Source organism: Myotis lucifugus, unplaced genomic scaffold, assembly GCF_000147115.1.
Source record: "Myotis lucifugus unplaced genomic scaffold, Myoluc2.0 scaffold_115, whole genome shotgun sequence".
NCBI lineage: Eukaryota > Metazoa > Chordata > Mammalia > Chiroptera > Vespertilionidae > Myotis > Myotis lucifugus.
Genome location: NW_005871163.1, coordinates 3,146,634 through 3,165,779, shown reverse-complemented (window position 1 = coordinate 3,165,779; position 19,146 = coordinate 3,146,634). Strand labels below are relative to the sequence as shown.

Below are 19,146 nucleotides of genomic sequence, written 5' to 3'. Positions count from 1 at the left end.
TTTTACTCCTTACCCGAGGATATGTTTTTCTTTGGTTCTAGAAAGAGCAGAAGGGAGATGGAGAGCGAGAGAGAGAAAGAAGCATCGATGTAAGAGAGAAGCATCAATCTGTTGCCTCCTGCATTTGCCCCGACCAGGGATTGAACCTGTGACCCTTCAGTGCACAAGACAATGCTCCAACCAACTGAGCCACCTGGCTAGTGCATATAAACTCTTTCATAAGAACATTCAGGGTCTTGACAAGCTGACCTCACCTCCTTTTCCATTAACTAAAACATAGCCCACAAATCGCCAGAGCATGTAATGTACTTTAAACTTCACCTGTTTACCATACAGTTCCCTCTCCATAGTCTTCTCTTGCCTTTTTCCACATTGAGAAATTCTACTCATTCTTAAGGCTCAGAACAAACATCATCATCTTTATGAGGTCCTCTCGAGTTCATCCCATTGGTGTCAATCATTCCTTCCCCACTGCTCCCCATAGCACTGACCTGTCAGGTTTGCCTTATAGTTTGTTGTTAGTTATCTAACTGTCCCATAGATAGCGACCTCTAGGAGAGCAAGAACTGTGCTTCATTCATCTCTAGCTCTGCAGCAGTTCTTCATACAGTAAACGCTCAATAAGTGTTTACTTATTTGATTAAATGGTAGAGATCACAAATTATAGGAAAAAGAAGCAATGCTCTTGCCTAATCTTGGTTTCAGGAGGATCGAATGTGAACTTGCAGGGGTGTGGTTATCTTTAGTAATACTTGGCAACATGCAAATAGGAATGAGAACAGACACTGTAAACCCCTGGTCATTCTCTGTATGGTCTGATAAACCCTTACAGTGCTATAATAGCAGGTATTCAACCTGTGCAGTGTTGTGCAACTATTTAAAACAAAATGTACCTGCAAAGTCTAACATACAGGGGCAATGGTGGACATTAGCATGTGGCCAGATATTCCTAGGTTTCTGCTCCTGAAAAATGTCCTAGTTGTACTATTAGGTGGGTTAGGTGGGTGTCCCTGCACACAGCCCTGAAATGTACCTACTTATAAGTGAAGATTATGAGACAAATGGAAATTTCTTTTGAAAATATTACCTCTATTTTTTTAGATTTTATTTTTCAATCATACTTTACACTCAATATTATTTTATATTTATTAGGAATTTCTAATAAGTGGAATAGATTGTTCATGTTGTGGAAGAGACACACACAAAAAAAATAAATGAAGAAACTAAAGTAAAATTAATACTAATGTTTATAGTCTCCCTTCTCTTTGAATGACATACAGCAGTTTCTTCTGTGTTTTTTCTTTTTGCATCCCTAGGCAATAGGTACAGAAAGTATTATTATCATTTTAGTAAAAGCGGAATAAGGAAGCATTAAATTACTTCAGTAAATTGTTGTAGCAGCAACCCTTAATTTGTTCCTACCTCCCTGAATCCACATCCTTGAGCAATATCTTTCACAGTGACTACAGTCATGGCCATGTGACTTTCTTTGACCAAGGGGAAAAGAGCAAACATAACATCAGCAGAAATTTGCAGTCTGCCCTCTCTTAGTGATCGTTGGTACCCTGAGACCACCATGGTGAGACTACCATGTGAAGCCATATTAGTCTGCTAGAGAATGAGAGATCACATGGAGCAGAGACAAACCATCCCAGCTGAGTCCCCCTCAACTAACCAGTGAATCTCCAGGTATGTGAGTGAGGCCAGACAACCCCACATGAGCTACCTACAGACCCTCAGAGATCTGCCACACCAACCTAGATCAGAAGAACTGTCCAAATGACTCAAAAAGCATGAGAAAAAATAAATGTTTGTTGTTTAAAGCCATTAAGTTTTGAGGTGGTTTGTGACACAGCAAAACCCCAAGAGAGCCTACACAGACTAGATCTAGAGGTCCTAGTCAACAGGTTCATGTTCAATTGCTGCTACTCCTCATCTAGTCAAAGATGAGGTTGAGATATGCAAAACATAGGGTATTGTTTTGTATTTTAAATGCGATCAAGCCTCTTCTTGAATTCCTCAAGGGCAAAGGCCAAGACTTGATTTTCCCAGCTGGCTTAGTACATTGCTTTATTAATAAAGAAGATGAGAGATATTACTTTTCTGTAAAGGAACAAAAGTTTAGTTCTCATGTGGATAGAGGTAAAGCAACATGTGGTGTGTATAACTCTCAAAATGTATATAGGGCACAGATATTTTTAATTACAAAGAAAGTTTTAGACTAACCTTCTCTCTTAAGAGAGAAAACAGAGAGGAAGGAAAAAACAGGGACCATGGCCCAGACCAGAGCCTTGCAGAGCTGCTGAGCTGAACAACCTCATTGAGGTCCATGTGAGCAGTTTCCCCTGGAGTTGTTCAGTGTACAGCTTACACAGCCACACATGAGGCCCCTGCCTGGCACACAGTGAATGTTCAATGAATGGCAAGCAGGCGAGTGAGCGCGTACGCATGCATACACATCATGTTTGTGGCATTAGCAGAGTTTTAACTGGAAAGAAAAATAAACCAAACTGGAATGAGGATCCCTGTTTAGTGAGCTCCCAGAGCACACCACTTTGCTTTTGGTGTGACAAAGTGAGAAAATATCAAACAAAATGTGTAGATCAGATGTAAATTCAAAGAAGAAATCAACCTCATAGGATACAAAATTAAAAATAAAAATTCATTTTGGTTCATGGTGACACCTAGTGGTATATCAAATCTGTGGGTCTTCCTGGGAGTAGTTTATTTTGCACGTCAGGGTGGAGGAGTCCTTGGGATAGTGGACCCCTGCCCCCTTCACAGATTAGTTAAGGTCCGCAGGCCTCGCAAGGTCAGTGTGGGTGGGATGTTGTTCCAGAAGTTAGCCCTCCAGAGCACGTTCCAGTGCTGCTGTCGCAGAGACCCCCCGAATAAACGCCAGAGGTGGTGGGAAGCCCCCTTCCAAGTCCAAGGTCACTCTTCGTCACTTAAGATAGTTGTTCTCAGCTGTCCATGCCTTTCCACTGTGTCTTTCTCTTTTCCCATCTCCTTCCCTCAGTTCTTGTAATTGTCCATTTTTTAATTTTTATTCTCTTTCCTTCTCCTCTGGCAAGACCTGATGGCTCCTCTTTCTTCTCACTCTTCCTCTCCATCCCTTCCTTCTCTTCTACTTTTTCTTTCCCCTCATTTATTCTCTCCCTCCTTTTTATTCTCCTCAGTGCTCACTGATGCTCCCAAAGATGTCCGGAATCCCAGATCTGCACTGTATAGTATGGTAACCACTAACCCAGGTGGCTATTCAAATTCAAATGAATTAAAACTAAATGGAATTTTTTTTTTTAAAAAAAAAAAGCTAATCCCTATGTCACACTAGTCACATTGCAACTGCTCAGTAGCAGCAGTGGCTACTCTGTTGGACAGTGCAGAGCATGGTCAGATCTACCACTGCAGAATATCCTACAGGAAAGCACTGGCCTAGAGCTTGGCTCACCTCCCTCTCCAGTCTTTCACCTTTTCCTTCTCGACACCTCTAAGTGGTAGTTCTTGAGGCGGTCTGAGCTCTGCCCCTTCCCGGCTCTCTCTACTCACTCCAGTTTATTTGGTGGCTTCTGTTCTCTGTATATTATTATGTAAACTCATTAAGATGTCCTTGCCAAGTGAACACAAAAATATATAATCATGCTAGCCAGTTTATTTGGGACAGTCCATGATTCACGGCATCTTGTTTTCCATGATTTGAAACTCATCAAAATATTTTTAAACTCAACACATCAACACATCATTTAAAAAAATTATACCCCAAGCCTTTCTCGTTCTCTTTTTTTTTCTTGCTTTTTTTAATCCACAGGTTTCTACCTTTCTACCTTGAGTTAAAATAGCTTTAAAATTAAACAGTACACCTTTTTATTAATGCCTGAAAATATATCTTTTTATGTATAGAATAGCTTTGAAATAACACACAGGAAACTGGTTGCAGATTTGGTTTTTGACTCAGATGGAATGGACATTCACTTTTTGTTGAATGCACTTTTGTAATATTTTTTTTACCAGATTAGTATGTGTGTAACTTTTTAAATTTAATTGAATTCTAAATTACTTTTTTCCTTTGTTGGAAGTGTTATTCTTCCTGGGGAAAGAGAGGAAGGCAGACCCAGCCTCCTGCTGAGGGTACCACAAGCCTTCACTGTGTCCTGTTGCCATTGATGGGGAGGTCCATGTGCTTGAGGAGGGCCAGGAAGGCCTTGAGCTTGGGCTGGGCTCTGAGGCATGCCATGTAGGCCAAGAGCAGGGGGAGGGAGCCAGGGCAGCCAGGGCCAGGACCTGGAGATTTGGCAGCAGGTTGAACAGGCCGTAGTCCACGAAGGACATCTGGTCGCCCACGATGAAGGCCTGGCCCTCTGGTTCTGGGACAGCAGGGTCTCAGAATGCTTCAGGGGCCCCGGCAGTTCCTGCACATAGTCCTCCTTGCCCGCCTGGTAGTTGGTGTAGATGAGGGTGATGTATTTGCAATGGATGTCCTTCATGCGTTATTCAGAACGTGCACCGGGGCTGCCTCCCACTTGGCCTTCCCATACAGCCCAAGGGGGCCTAGAAGTCATAGGATGGCATTGGACTGAGTGAGGCCTCCGTCCTGAAATTTGGGGAGTTGCCTTCATAGACAGGAGGCCTTGAGTGAGCCCTGCAGCCCGGTCTCCTTGGTCACCACTGCCTCCTTCCAGCTCTGCCCTGGTCAGCCAGCAGCACACGCGTGGCCTCGCTGTGCCCTATAACAGGGAAGTAGCCTATTCGTGTAGGGCGGTGTGGTTGCAGTGCAGACAAAGGCAGCAGAGCTCAGGCTTGAGTTCTAAATGACTTTTGAAATTAAAATAAATGTCACAGCCCTGAGAGGATGGAACCAAAGACAGTCCAGGAAAATGAACTCTCAGAGAAAAGGTAAGTTCTGAATGAGCCTGCAAGGTGTATGGATGATGATGTCTCTTTAAAGAGATGATGCAGGCAGAGGCAGCACTGCATTAACTTTATTTTTTTTAATATACCTTTATTGATTTCAGAGAAGAAGGGAGAGAGAGAAAAAAACATCAATGATGAGAGAGAATCATTGATCGGCTGCCTCCTGCACACCCCACACTGGGGATAGAGCCTGCAATCCGGCCATGTGCCCTGACCAGAAATCAAACCGTGACCTCCCGGTTCATAGGTTGACGCTCAACCACTGAGCCCCGCCAGCCGGGCTGCATTAACTTTAGATTTACATCCAAAGACGACCTGCCAAGATTCAGATGCCCTGACACGTGGCCCCTCCTGACTGTTGATAGAGGTTCCCATTAGAAAGAGCCTTCCTCTCCCTCCCCCCATGATCAAGGAGCAGGGACTGAGAGACTGTTCCCTTGGTGCCCCCTCCAAAGGGACGGAAAATGTTAGCCAAGAGCTATCCTTTCTGCCTGGGGATACACTCACCCACCTCTCTCTCAGTAATGTCTTGATGAGTGAAATAAAAGGTACCATTTCTCGTCCTTGTCCTCAGCTCTCCCAGGCTGGTTCTGGCGGCATGTCCTCCTGAGACCACTGGGTCTTCAAGAAGAAAGGAGGATGGAGCCTGAGATCCCTCCTGACTTCAGAGCTGCTTTCAGCCCAGAGGTACTTCAAAACTTGGACTTACGTTGCATTTAGAGTAAAGGCTCATGCTTCTTTAAAAGGGGATTTGGGATAGAACCCTCATACCTTACGTAACAGCTGGACTGCCAATCTGAGAAAAAGGGAAACTGAGGCAGGGCACAGTAAATTTGGTGTGAGCTGGGATTTGCAGTCAGTGCTCTTGACTTCCCGTAAGACAAGGCATGCAAACCGTATAATCATATGCCCAGACAGAACTGTAGCATCCCTGTGAACATTCATCTAAATAAAGCGCCGCCTGGACCATGCCACCCAGGGGAGTTGGTCTGTGGTTCTTCCCAACTGTGGACTTCTGTGGTGCCAGACTGGCCCGGGGAGGAATCGTGGTTCTCCTAGAGGAACAAAGGGGGACGCTTAGGCTCCGTGGAACACGCGGGAGTCTGTGTCTAATGAGAGGCTCGCGGTGCTCTATGTTGGGAAGACAAACAGCCGCCATTCCTTCAGCCAAGGACCAGCACTGTCCTCCCTTCAAGGGAGACTGGCCATGGGAGGCAGAAAGCTCAGGATCATCAATGCTACAAGGGCCCTTAAAACAACTCCAATGTACCCTCGCATTGTATAGAGAGGGAAACTGAGGCCCCAAAGGTTAGGAGGCCAAGGGACCTTCCTAAGATCATGGATGGGGATTGCAGTGCTGAGCCTCCCGCAGGCTCCCCTGCACCATCCTGGCAGCCCAGAGACCCTGTGCAAAGATTCTTCCTCCAGGCTCACGGCCGGGTACGGACACTGTCACAGTGTTCGCTCATTGATGTGATTGCTGACACACCAAGAATTGCTCAGTGTGTCTGCAGGCCAGATTATAAAGGTACATCTGTGCTGCCTAATACAGTAGCTACTTGCCACATGTGGCTACTGAGCTCCTGAACCGTGGCCAGTGCAAACTAATGCATGCTCTAACTGTAAAGTACACATCGGATTTTGAATACTTGGTATGAAAAAAATGTGGGTGAAACTATTCAGGAATAGTTTTATACTGGTTATATATTGAAATGATAATATTTTAGATATATTAGGTTAAAATATGTTGTTAAAATTACCCATTTCTTTTTACTTTTTAAGATATGGCTGCTAGAACATTTCAAGTGATGTGTGGCTCTCATTACATTTCTATTGGGTAACACTGAGATACACAACATAGACTCTGACTTCTGCTTTGCAGTCTAAGGCATCATGTCACAGTGGGGTCACCTGTGTACACACATGTAACGTACCTGCACTGGGAGGATGGAGGAGGGAGAGGACAAGAGGGAAGCAGGTCAGGTGACTTTCTGCATGCTCTGAGTGTGAAATGGGACATAATGTTCCACTGTCCCCTCGAGTGGTCCCGGTTCCTGTACTCAACTCTCATGAGTATCTCACCATTCCAAGAGCAGAGTCCAGTGTTTTACCACTTACACCAACATCAGTAAACTTCAAAAACCTAACAGTGAGCAAAGAAAGCAGATTGTAGGTGCCTGCAGATAGCTCACGTTACAGAAAATTGTAAAGCTGCAAAGTTATATGTTAAATATGGACATTCACAGGAGCGATCAATGCCAATTAGGGACAGGGATTCCCTCTGGGGAGGGAAGGAGGGAGGAGAATGTGGTTGGATGGGGCTTTCATTGCAGTTACAATACTCTTTCTTTAGTTAGATGGTGGCGTAAGGCTATTTGATATTATTTTCTATCCTTTGTGTAGACTGGACATATTTCATAACAAAAGTGCTTTAATATGAATACTTCTCACACACTGATTAGGTACTGGGAGAGGCCGCATATATTTTTGATGTATGCAAGTTTTATTTGCCTAATATTGCTATTGCAAATTCTTAGGCTGTCTGCTATTTATCCTCTTAAAAGCCCATTTCTAATCTGTACCCTGTGTATGGAGGACATCCAAAGAAAGCAATTGCCTTTACAATCTAAGCAACTACTTTTTCTTTAAAATGTATATATTATGGTACAAACCTTATCCTCAATATGTATTCAGTTAAAGAAGACATGTCCTAGAAATGGTTTATATACTCAAGTATCAGGAAAAGGCACTGATAAAAGGGAGTGTGTGATTTTCTTAAGGAGAAAATGACTGATGACCACAGTGATTCAAAGAGCATGGAGTAAAATCAGGCTGAAAACAAGAAAAAAAATGTATAAGGTAGGTGTAAAAAGTCTGAGTTGCAGCTGCAAGAAAGGAGGCATATGTATATGCAAGAATTTACTTGCTCCCTCATCATGATCCTGGAAAAAATCTAACTGACCTTCTGAAAATTAGAAAAAGAAAAAATAAAGAAGGAAAAGGACGATTTCATCATCCCGGACAAACAGTCAAAGTGTGGGTGCTTAGAATGAGTTGCAAAGCATGCTGAGTAGGGTCCTGCTGTGGCTGCTTTGGGCTCCTGACCTGGCCCTCACTAGCTATTTGACCTTGGATAAGTCATGTAATAGCTCTGAACTTGAAGTTGTTACCTGTAAAACAGAAGCTTCAGGTGATGTGCATAGCATGACTGGCAGTCAGTAAAACCTGGTACTTAGAAATAGTTTCTCGACTAAGTCCCGTTATTCTCTTTGAGGGGGATAACCTTCTGCCATGTGATCCCATTTCCTGTCCCCTCACCAGCCCTGGTGCTTAGGCTCATACCAGACTGGCTCTGATTAGGCCCAGCAGCTTTAGGGCTCCAGTAGGCATGGCAAGGAGTTTTCCTTCTGGCAGGGATCCAGTGGCCCCAAGGGGCAAACCTCAGCAAGGCCCCAATCTTTAAATGTTTTGTTGTCTTAATAGGCAAAGATGAATACTTCCCCAGAGCCTCAGTAGATTTCCAAGTAGATTTCCAAAGCCTGCATTGCTCCATCTATGTTTATCTCCAGATTGCTAACTCCCCCCCCCATCCCTCAATTTGTATTCCCACAAGGCAGCCAGGGGTGGGGTTGCGAGCTGCGAGCCAGGCCAGACAGAGGGGTGCACACCGAGTTCTCAAGTCTGCCCCACCAGCCGGCTGGTTTTTAGAAAGACTGTCATGGGTGCCAGTGAAAGGGGCACAGATGATGGGCTCCGATTGGGGTGCACACTTGTGGAGCTGGAGGAAGTAGGGCAGGTCCTTCTCTATGATCAGGGGCTGTTCCATGGAACCGTACCACCTCTCCGCAACTTCTCTTGTCAATAAGGAACTTATTGAAGTGCCCTTTGATGGCGTTTCCCCAGTGCCCCTCCCCTGGGGCTGGACTTTCATCCACTTCTACACGGGTGGGCGTCATCCCCGTCCGCACAGATCTTGCTATCGAATTGGACATTATAGCCAGCAGCGAACCCTTTGATCTCGGCAGGAATCCCTGCCTCCTGCTCCCAAACTGGTTGCAAGGGAAAGCCAAGATCCATAAAGAGCACTCAGCATATCAGCATGCAGGTCGACCACCTGAGTGTACTTTACGTCTGTTTTGCCTCATTGGGAAACCACGAGGCACCTTGGTGATAATACACACGAAGCCCTGGTACTTGTCCAGGTTAACCATGTGCTGGTCGATGCCCTTGGCTGAGAACTCGGGCATAGACTGAGCACAGGGCCAGTCGTCCAGGGACCACACATGGTGCTGGCCAGAGCCCCACCCCACCCCACCCCACTGCTAACCCTTCCACCCTCACCTCCCTCCACCCCCGGCACCCGTACCCCCCTCACACAAAGAAGTGCTGGCTTCAGCAGGCAGCTCCAAAGTGCTTTTAAAATGTGAATTTCCCTTTCCAGAACGCCTTTGAAAATAGCATAGTTATCTATTTATCTAAGTACTTTTTGAAGAGACAAGAGAGTAGGGAGAGTAATTTGTTGAGTTTTATTTTTAAGCATAATATAATCCTTAGCAGTAGAATAAATATTTATTGACCATTTGCTATGTGCCAGTTAAATTCCAGTCCTCAGATGAGACAAAGAAAAGTAAAACAGAGTCCTTGCTCTTGAAGACTTTTATGGTCCAAAGGGGACTTAAATGAGTACACTACACTAATTACATTCAAAGCATAATGCAATAAGGACCACAAGCCAAGTAGGAATAAGGTGAATCAGGGGTTTTAAAGGAAGGGTAGCATTTACTATAGGGGACTTTTATTACATCAACAACGTTCTATAAAAATAATACCCTAATAAGTACTGATTTTCCTTTCTCTGTGTTCTCTTACACATCCTTATTCATACATTTACGTGATTTTTATAGTATAATCATAATACAATTTTGTGCTCTCCTAAGCATTATAAGCATTTCCTTTTGCTAGTTTTCATCATAATTTCCATCTGTTAGTGAATGTAATTTCCTTTTCAGTACCCTGTTGTGTGGCAAATGGGTTATTTCCAGTTTTTTCATAGTTAAAAATTACGGTATAAAGGGTATCTTTATGCGTGTAGCTTATTTCTTCTTTAATATCCTTTTGTTAGCTCTGCAAAATAAGATTGATGGGGGTCAAAGGGCAAGAACATTTCTCTACCCTGAAATATATTGCTTCATGGTTCCCCCAAAATATTGGACCCATTTACAATGTCCCCGGCAGTAGATGTACCTGTTTGACACAATTGTGTTGGCATTGGGTATTTTTTTTTTTTTTGGTTTTTCCGATCTGCTGATTTCATAGGTATCTGGATGCCTTGTTATTATCTTAATTTACGTTTTTGATAACTATGTTTCCAATATCCTTCCTGGTGGGAGCTCTTCAGGTCAGAGGAGCAGGATTTCCACAGGCAGACAATGGCACTTCGTCAGCCAGAGGGAGGGGAGCACGCACGAGCAGGAATACGAGTTTTTGGCTGGGAGAGAGGGGCCACAAAAGAGGGAACTGGTGGAGGTGAGGCTGGAAAGGAAAGTGGAGGCCAGCGTGTGCAAAAGTTTGTTTTGAATCCTGTACGGTTTTCAGTTTAACTTGTACTATGCCTCAGAGGAGTGAACAAGTGGAGTGGCCTGTCTCTGTCTTAACTCTGATGAATCCATGGGCCCAGCAAGCTAACTCCCCTTGCCCCTGTCGCCTCTAGCCAAACTCCTGCCCCCTATCGCTTCTTTTCCACCTGGAGCCCGCCGATTCCCACAGCTCCCGCTCCACCTGGCTCCTGCCCACCCACCTGCCTCGCTCTCTCATCTTCCGTTTCACCCTCCTGCACCCCGGCCCCTCCTCTCCTCAGGTGCCCTCACTCACTGTCCCTGCGTGCTGGGGTGCAGTCTCCTCCTGTGCACTGACCCGCCTGACCCAGCCAGGACCCAGCATCAGTCCCGGCGTTGGATCTCCGGTTCCACACTCCCCCCGCCAACCCTAGCCCCTCCAGGATGTGTTCTCTCTGTCTTCCAAGAGGGTTGAAAACCACCAGGACTGGGAGGGAGGCATCCACTGTGTTTCTCCTCTGCAAGGAAAACTCGGGAAGCCTGAAGCAGAACTATAGACGAGAGAGGCCTTAGTTCCCAAGAGCTGCTAAGCCCCAGGGGGTTGTTTCCGCTGATACCCAGAGCTGATAGGCCTTGTGAAGAATCCTATTTCTTCCTGCACATCCCCCAACCGAGTTCCTTGTGCTGCTGAAAGAGGCAAAGAGCTGACAAATAGCACAGGGCACTTTCCAGACTCAGTCCCGTAACCACAGAGAGGCCTCCAGAAGGTGTGCAGAAGGCCTGGACCAGGAGACCCAGACTGTGCGAGTGAGCCATGCCAGGCTGCGCATTGCCCCGATGGACATGGAACACAGTGCATTTTGTAGAATCTTCGGTGATAGTGCTTGCAGGTCTGAAAATCCCAGATGTGAAATAAGGGTCCCTAGGCAATGGCCTGGCAGCACCCTCTGACTTTCTGTAAGCAGACTCTTTATAGAAGCCCTTGGTCCCACACTGTCTGCTGGGTGCCTTTGGGAAATTTCTTCACTAAGCCTCAGTGTCCTTATCTGTGAAATGGGAATAATAAAACCAATGCAAGGTGTTGTGAGGATTAAACGAGTTAATACAGGCAGAGTACTTAGTGCCTGGAGACAGGTACTCTGTAAATGGTAGTCGTGATAATTTGGGTTGGTTTGGCTGGCTGCCTGCCTCTGCCTCTGCTGAGGGCACCAGCCTGAACACCCGTGATGAGGCTGTTGAGCACCTGGCCCCAAGCCCTGGGAGGAACCACCCTCAGGGCTATTCCCACCTATCAGATCTGCAGGCCAGAGCTCCCTTTCAGACATCTGTGGCTCAAAACGTGGGTCTCCTGCTGTCCACCCATCTTAGGAGCAACTGTTCCTCCAGGGCAGGCAGAGGAGAGACAAATCCCCAAGGCCTCCCCATTGACTGGGCCTTGGTGGAGCGGATGCCCTGGGGCCCTGTGTGGGTGTTTCCCTGAACGCATTGCGGCTTCCACATTGGTTGGGGGTTTTGCAGAGGGTGGCACAACCGAATCCCAATGGCCACTGATGGGCTACTTCCTGAGCACACAGTGCTCCGCCCTCCTCCCAAAGCTAATGTCATGCTCTCCAAATGGACGTTTAAGGGATGCGGAGGGTGCAGGCCCCAGGTGCTCGGTGTGGACAAGCACCGGGCCTCCATCAAAGGGTGGTGTGAAATTATGTCCGTGGCAGCGCCATGGAAACAACCAAGTGCTACCCACTGTGATTTCTGGCATGAGCCCCATCCCCTGCAACTTCACTGGCCACAGGTAGTGAGTTTTTGATATTTAAGTGGATTAAATATCATTTGATATTTAAGTGGATTGCACGGCCCATCGGCATGGCTTTTCGGCTCTTCCTTTCTTTTCAGACAAGGTGGATTAAATCATATCTTCATCAGACTGGGGTCTAGCGTGAGCTGTGATGATGATATCATTCCAATTCTAAGCCTGTCCCCACAGTTACCAGCTGCACACCCCTGAGGGAATTCTGGCAGCTTTGAAAAGTAGAAAAACAATTGCATTTGATCCTGGACTACAGTTTGCTCTCATACTGTGGGAGAGCAAGTCCTAACTTGTCTTAACTTGACATTTAAAAACATCTTAGTATCTGTTTTTTAACCATATCCCACCAGACAGTGTAAGACAAATGAAGGAAGAGGTGAAGCTTTGAACATTATCTTCGGGACCAGCTGGGGAAAACAGAGAAATCCTATCAGCATGTATTAAGTGCTTCCCTCCACTGGACGCTGCCTGCATTCTCATCTTATCCTCACAGTAATATAGGGACTTACTATCACCATTTTTTAAGCAAATGAATCTCAGTTACTGGGATAATCAACATTTTATCTGATTTTTAAAATGAAAAATAAATTAAGCTTTCAGTCCAGGTTTCTCAATGCAATGGCTTCAGGGATACTGACGACAAGGCCTCACTCTCTGGGAAAGGCAGAACAATACCAGCGATGTGTAGGTACATGCTGAACTCAGGGCCCGGAATAGTTCTGAGTGAACAAATCAGAGCTTGGATTTGTAAGAATCAGGATTTCCAAGAGAAAATAAGCCCTGTTGTAGAGAAAGATGCCACAATATTCTGGAACAAAGGCTAGGTAAGATGGATCATATTTCAGGGAATACACCAGGGAAGGTGTCTTCATCCACTATGGTGATAACATTTAAGCCCTCAGGATAAAGGAGGACAGATAACCCAGAAGAAAAGAGACGAGAAAATACTTACTTGACTGAGTAGTTTAAAACCAAAATGACTAAGAAACACCTTCAACTGTCTGCATTTGCCTGGAATAGACTATTGTCTTGTTATTGTTGTTTATTTATATTTAACCAGGAAGCAAAATGGGAGCTCAGGATAGTGTTTAAAGTTAAAATACAGAAAAATAAAGTTAGATTTTCTTTTTTAGATACTAAGGCTGTAGCCTGGAAAATATAATGCCCACAAGTGCATTATTTTGTTTAGTCCTCTCAATCACCTCTACAAGTTTAGTATTATTTTCATTTTACAGATGGGAAAACCAAGACTTGAGAAGTAAAATAACTTAATGTTATACATCTTCTAAGTTCTGAGATTTGAACCTAGACTCCAAAGCTGATGTTGTCTTGGGAACTCCAAATTCCCTCTCATGTGGGGTTTATTTCAGCATTTCTAAGAGAAGTTCACAGATCTGCCAACTGTTTGGCTCTTAAGGACCAAATTATACTCTTGAGTGGAGAAGGTAGGAAAAACGGAAACAAGGGAGGAATGGGAGAAATAGAGGGAAAGAAGTGAACCCCCACTCCCACCCATCTCTGGTTCCCTTTTTGGAGAAGAGCCTCTTGTCTGACGGTTCTCTCCCTTCATTCAGCACAATTCAACGAAGGTGTGTCTCTCACTCTGCCCTAATTCCTGGAAACCCAGTGCTGTAGGGCCTGATCTGAGAAGGCTTGAGTTGACAGGATAGATCATGGTTTCATGCAACAGGATACCTTTTTTCCAGAGTGCCCCCAAGGGACAATGATGGTAATTTCTCCTGAAGGCAAATAAGATATAAAATCTAGTTACTCTTCAATAGGACCAAAGATCAGGGAGCCACAAGTAAAGTTGTCCCCCACCCCCACTCCCTGAACCAGAGTGTTAGTGACTACTAGTGACTACTAGTTAGTGAATGGGTGAGTGGATGGATGGATGGATAGACAGATGAAGGATAAATGTTGAACAGTAGATAAGTAAGTAGGGGGATGATGGATGGATGGATGGATGATGGGTAGACAGAAGGATTGTCTCCTCAGTAGCTCTGCCCATTCTTCACTACCTCTAATTATGGTGGTTTACATCATTTCCTTGTTTCAGTCTTCTATGCTCAGAGTCACTCAGAGTGCATGTAGGACTAGACTAAAAAGCAGGTCTCCTCTCTGTTGTAGACTGTTCTCTCAGTTTGATTTTATAAAATTCAAAAGATTCTGCTGCAGATGGTCTTGTATGATCAAAGAGCAACAATATTCCTGTTATAGATTGTTTATATAAAAATAGGAAGGATGGCTGAGATTCTGGAAGCTGGAAATCTTCTGACCTAATTATAGTTAGTAGTAAGAGAGCTTCCTATTTACCAAATATTTCCTTTCCCTTGGCCCCAGAGTTACTGAGTTCATCAACCCTGCTTTCACATTTTGGCCAATTATCTGCCCTCAAGGATTGTTAATTAATCTCCTCCTCACTCCTTTCCTGCACCTTGGATCAGATTTTTTCTATTCAGTTGTCCCATCAGTTGTTGAGAGGTTTTAAAATCTCCAACAATAATTGTGGATTTGTCTATAATTCCTTGCAGTTCTATCAATTTTTGCTTCATGTATTTTGAAGCTCTATTATGAAGTACATAAATGGTTAGGATTATTATGTTATCTTGATGAATTGACACCTTTGTCATTATGAAATTACCCTTTTTATCTCTGGCAGTATTCTTTCTCTAAAATCTACTATGTCTGGTATTAATGTAACTACTCCAGTTTTCTTTTGACTACTGGAGTATTTTCTTCCATTCTTTTACTTTGAACCTATTTGTGTTTTTATATTTACAGTTGGTATCTTGTAGATAGCATATAGCTGAGTCTTGCTTTTTTATCCAATATAACAATCTCTGTTTTTATTTGAATATTTAGCCCATTTACATTTATTGTGATTGTTGATATGGTTGGCTTTAATTCTACCACCTTCCTATTTGTTTTCTATTTTCCCCCTCTATTTTTTGTCCATTTTCCCATCTTGTTCTGCCTCTTTTTTGATTGATCATAACTCTTTTTTGTGAGTTAGGGTTCAGAATATACTAGTGGCCTGGTGCATGGATTCGTGCACATGGAAAGGAAATTGATTACTGCAGCTCAGCAGTAAACCAGATTTGGGGCCAACAGTGCCCCAGAAACCACATAACCCACAGCCAAAGGTGGAATCACGTGGCCCCACGAGGAATCGGGCTCCCTCCTCTCTGGTTCCGGTGTGCATCACCCAAGAACTGCCGCTGCCAAGTCACCACAGCTTGGTAGCTCCTGCATTGAACGTCTGCTCCTTAGTGGTCAGTGCACATCATATGTACTGGCCGGTCAGCCAGTCGGACGGTCACCTAGCCTTTTATATAGATAGACATCTTTAACTTATCACAGTTTACCCTCAAGTGGCATTATGCCACTTCATCTATAAAAGTCTTGTAACAGTATACTTCTATTTCTCTCATGGTCTTTGGGTTATTAGCTATGAAGAAAAATATCTTTAAATTTCTGATGTTCTTTATTCCTTATATACATCCAGGTTTCCCTCTGGTGTCATTTTCCCTCTACTTGTAAGACTTACAATAACATGTCTTACAGAATAAGTCTGGTGATTAATTCTTTTAGCTTTTGTATGTCTGTAAAAGAATTTCACCTGTCTTTCTTTCTTTCTTTTCTTTTCTTTTCTTTTTTTTTTTTTTGTGCCCGTTATAATTCTTTCTTTTCAAGGTTGTTTTAGGGCAGTTTTAGGTTCACAGAAAAATGGGAAGAAAGGAAATACAAAGATTTTCGATGTACTCCCTGCCTCCAAACATGCATTCAACCCTTTATAGCTCTCCCATTATCAACATCCCACATCAGAATGGTACATTTGTTGCATTGATGAATCTACATTGACACATCACAATCAAAAGTGCACAGTTTGTCTTAGAGTTCACTGTTGGTGGTGTACATTCTGTGAGTTCTGGAAAAATGTATAATGGCACATATCCACTGTTATGGTATAATACAGAGTATTCTCATTGCCCTAAAAATCCTCTGTGCCTATTCATTCTTCCCTCATACCCCACCCCCTGGCAACCACTGATATTTTTACTATCTCCATAGTTTTACCTTTTCCAGAATGTCATATGGTTGGAATCATAAGTTATATTGCCTTTTCAATTAACTTCTTTTACTTAGATATATGCATGTTTTTGCATGGCTTGATAGCTCATTTCTTTTTAGCACTAAATAATAGTCCATTGTCTGGATGTACCACAGTTTATCCATTCACCTACTGAAGGACATCTTTGTTACTTAAAAGTTCTGGCAATTATGAATAAAACTGCTATAAACATCCATGTGCAGGTTTTTGTGAACCTAAGTTTTCAACTACTTTGGGTAAATACCAAGAAATCTGATTAATGGATCATATAGTAAGAGTGTATTTAGTTTTATAAGAAACCGCCAAACTGTCTTCCAAAGTGGCTTTACCACTTGTATCAGCACTAGCAATGAATGAGAGTTCCTCCTGCTCCACATCCTCACCAGCATTTGATGTTGTCAGTGTCCCATATTTTGGCTATTCTAATAGGTATACTAGTATAGCGGTATCTCATTGGTTTAATTTGCATTTCCCTGATGACATATATCAGCGGTTCTCAACCTGTGGGTCGCGACCCCTTTGGCGGTCGAACAACCCTTTCACAGGGGTCGCCTAAGACCATCCTGCATATCAGATATTTACATTACAATTCATAACAGTAGCAACATTACAGTTATGAAGTAGCAACGAAAATAACTTTATGGTTGGGTCACAACATGAGGAACTGTATTTAAAGGGCCAGAAGGTTGAGAACCACTGACATATATTGTGAGGCATCTTTTCATGTGCTCATTTGCCATCTAAATAACTCCTTTGCTGAGATCTTTGTTAAGGTTTTGGCCCATTTTTTTTTTCTGTTCATTCGATTATTTATTCACTTAATTTTTAGATTCACTTGTTGATAGATGTGTATTTGTTGTTCATAATTTGTATCTTTACCTTTTTCTTCTTCTTCCTCTTCTTAAAGGATACCTTTCAGCATTTCATATAATACTGGTTTGGTGGTGATGAACTCCTTTAGCTTTTTCTTATCTGTGAAGCTCTTTATTTGACCTTCAATTCTGAATGATAGCTTTGCTGGGTAAAGTAATCTTGGTTGTAGGTTCTTGCTATTCATCACTTTGAATATTTCTTGCCACTCCCTTCTGGCCTGCATAGTTTCTGTTGAGAACTCAGCTGACAGTCGTATGGGTACTCCCTTGTAGGTAACTGACTTTCTTTCTCTTGCTGCTTTTAAGATTCTCTCTTTGTCTTTTGCTCTTGGCATTTTAATTATGATGTGTCTTGGTGTGGTCCTCTTTAGATTCCTTTTGTTTGGGGTTCTCTGTGCTTCCTGGACTTGTAAGTCTATTTCTTTCACCATGTAGGGGAAGTTTTCTGTCATTATTTCTTCAAATAGGTTTTCAATATCTTGCTCTCTCTCTTCTTCTGGCACCACTATAATTTGGATGTTGGTTCGCTTGAAGTTGTCCCAGAGGCTCCTTACACTATCTTCATATTTTTGGATTCTTTTTTCTTTTTGTTTTTCCAGTTGGGTGTTTTTTGCTTCTTCGTATTTCAAATCTTTGACTTGATTCTTGCGATCCTCTAGTCTGCTGTTGGAACTCTGTATAATATTCTTTATTTCAGTCAGTGTATGCTTAATTTCTAATTGGTCCTTTTTCATAACCTTGAGGGTCTCACTAGATTTATTGAGGGTCTCACTAAGTTTATCAGCGGTTTCTAGAAAATTCTTGAAAAACCTTATAACCGTGGTTTTGAACTCTATATCCAGTAGTTTGCTTTCCTCCATTTCTGTCATTTGTGACTTGATTCTTTGTCTCCGCATTTTTTATGCTTCCCTGTGTTGATAGAGTGGCTTTCTGTGCTAGGTGTCCTATAGGGTCCAGTGGCTCAGCCTCCACAATTACCTGAGGTGGACACTCTTGGTGCACCCCTTTGTGGGCTTTGTGCACAGTCTTGTTGTAGTTAAGCCTTGATTGTTGTAGGTATCACTGGGAGGAATTGACCTCCAGGCCAATTGGCTGTGAGAATCAGCTGTGTCTACAGTGGAAGAACTTCTGTGCTGGAGACACCCTTAGGGGCAAGACTTGCTTCAGTGGGGCTTTGGTGCTCACTGAGTCTGCCCCCTGAGTGTGTCCCTTATGGATCTGAGGAGTTGTAATCTGGATGGTCCCACTCTGACCTCTGGGTACACTGGCTCTTGGATCTCTAAGGAGGTGCTAATTTAGCCTCTTCCTGAGGCTACCCAGCAGGAGCTATGGAGAGATCTGCAGATTCCTCTTCTTTGTTTGGGGTTTGGAGGTGCCCAGATGAGGCCCAGCTGTGAAGCAATGCAAGCTGCTGTGGGGCCTTGGGCCTTCTTTTGGATGTTCTGGGTCTCTCTGACCCAGCTGCAGTTTGTGTAGGTAATTTTAGATTGCAAAGGGCCAGGCCGTTCATATGCAAAAGCCTCCGCGCACAGCTTGGGTGGGGAGGGGTCTCAGGGAATCAACAGGGCGGAGCAAACAGCTATGGCTGATCCTCAGCCCTGCCCTAAGAGGCCCCGGGTCTCAGTGTTCCTCGGTAATCGCTGCAAGCACCTCTGAGAGAAAGCCGCCCTCGAGTTCTGCCCAATGCCAGACAGTCCAGTTTCTCCCTGTATGTCCCCAGAGACTCGCCCGGAACTGGAGTTCAGAGCAGTCAAGAGCTTGTGTCTCCCTCCTGATTGAAAAGACACTGCGTCCTCAGTTGCCAGCCCTTTTCTCGTGTGCCTCTGTACCTCTGCACTTTACTTCACACTCTCTGAGTCTCAGTGTGCTTTTCTCTTTCCTTCTAGT

The 19,146-nt window shown here is 43.9% G+C and overlaps 1 pseudogene; it reads right to left on the bottom strand.

Moving 5' to 3' along the window:
* Positions 1-4,141: 4,141 nt before the first annotated feature.
* Positions 4,142-19,146, bottom strand: part of LOC102423293 — a 36,328-nt pseudogene continuing 21,323 nt past the window's right edge.